The 1,837-nt window shown below is 37.0% G+C and overlaps 1 pseudogene; it reads left to right on the plus strand.

Moving 5' to 3' along the window:
• The first annotated feature begins 211 nt into the window (after positions 1-211).
• LOC144256548 (eukaryotic translation initiation factor 4E pseudogene) lies at positions 212-1,837 on the plus strand (annotated as a pseudogene).

The following is a 1,837-nucleotide window of genomic DNA, read 5'->3' on the forward strand; positions in this document are numbered from 1 at the left end:
CCCTGCTGGGCGGCTAGAGGAGCGAACCAGAGAGGGGAGCCATCTCGGACCTAGCAATAGAATTAAGGTAATTGAGTCTTGTGTTTTTATTTCGATCTCGTCTAACTAACTTTATGCCTAGAACCTCATTAATGAAACCACTGCGCAGGCCGCGTGGTAGAAAATTGTATACCATTGCCCCTTTATGTTCTTCAAGACTGATTATTTGAAGATGGCGACTGTGGAACCGGAAACCACCCCTTCTCCTAATCCCCCGCCTACAGAAGAGGAGAAAACAGAATCTAATCAGGAGGTTGCTAACCCAGAACACTATATAAAACATCCTCTACAGAACAGATGGGCACTCTGGTTTTTTAAAAATGATAAAAGTAAAACTTGGCAAGCAAACCTTCGACTGATCTCTAAGTTTGATACTGTTGAAGACTTTTGGGCTCTATACAACCATATCCAGTTGTCTAGTAATTTAATGCCTGGCTGTGACTACTCACTTTTTAAGGATGGTATTGAGCCTATGTGGGAAGACGAGAAAAACAAACGGGGCGGAAGATGGCTCATTACATTGAACAAACAGCAGAGACGAAGTGACCTCGATCGTTTTTGGCTAGAGACACTGCTGTGCCTTATTGGAGAATCTTTTGATGACTACAGTGATGATGTATGTGGAGCTGTTGTTAATGTTAGAGCTAAAGGTGATAAGATAGCAATATGGACTACTGAATGTGAAAACAGAGAGGCTGTTACACATATAGGGAGAGTATACAAGGAAAGGTTAGGACTTCCTCCAAAGATAGTGATTGGTTATCAGTCCCATGCAGACACAGCTACTAAGAGCGGCTCCACCACTAAAAATAGGTTTGTTGTTTAAGAAGACACCTTCTGAGTATTCTCATAGGAGACTGCGTCAAGCAATCGAGATTTGGGAGCTGAACCAAAGCCTCTTCAAAAGCAGAGTGGACTGCATTTAAATTTGATTCCATCTAAATGTTACTCAGATATAAGAGAAGTCTCATTCGCCTTTGTCTTGTACTTCTGTGTTCATTTTTTTTTTTTAATTTTTATTATAGTGTCCACTATCCCAATCAAAGAATTCACAGTCCACATCATCCCCAGAATCCATAAATGTGTTCCTGGCCCACTCTGTATTAGCTTAGTAGAATTACCATTACAAACAAGTTTTACCCATCCACAATATTCAAAAGAACTTGCGTTTCTATACCTTAATAGGAAAAAAATTGAGTTTATGTTCCATTGTATGCAGGGGCATATTTTGCTGGTTTGAAAGAGTATGATGCATACAGTTTTCTAGCAATTTTCTTTGTTTCTTTTGACAGCATTATCTTTGCTGTACTCTTGCTGATGGCTGCTAGATTTTAATTTATTTGTTTCCCTACTTGATAACATTAGTGATTCTGATTTCAGTTTTCCATTTGTTTTGCTTTTGTTTTTCCTCATGTAACATTGGTGAAGGATCCAGGAATATGACACAAAGGTGGAATAAACATTAATTTTGTGCATTCTTTGGTAATTTTTTTGTTTTTTGTAACTACAAAACTTTGCTACAAATTTATGCATTTCATTCAAATCAGTGATCTATGTTTGTGTGATTTCCTAAACATAATTGTGGATTATAAAAAAATGTAACATCATAATTACATTCCTAACTAGAATTAGTATGTCTGTTTTTGTATCTTTATGCTGTATTTTAACACTTTGTATTACTTAGGTTATTTTGCTTTGGTTAAAAATGGCTCAAGTAGAAAAGCGGTCCCATTCATATTAAGACAGTGTACAAAACTGTAAATAAAATGTGTACAGTGAATTGTCTTTTAGACAACTA

The sequence above is a fragment of the Urocitellus parryii genome, chromosome 1, assembly GCF_045843805.1.
Source record: "Urocitellus parryii isolate mUroPar1 chromosome 1, mUroPar1.hap1, whole genome shotgun sequence".
Taxonomy (NCBI): Eukaryota; Metazoa; Chordata; class Mammalia; order Rodentia; family Sciuridae; genus Urocitellus; species Urocitellus parryii.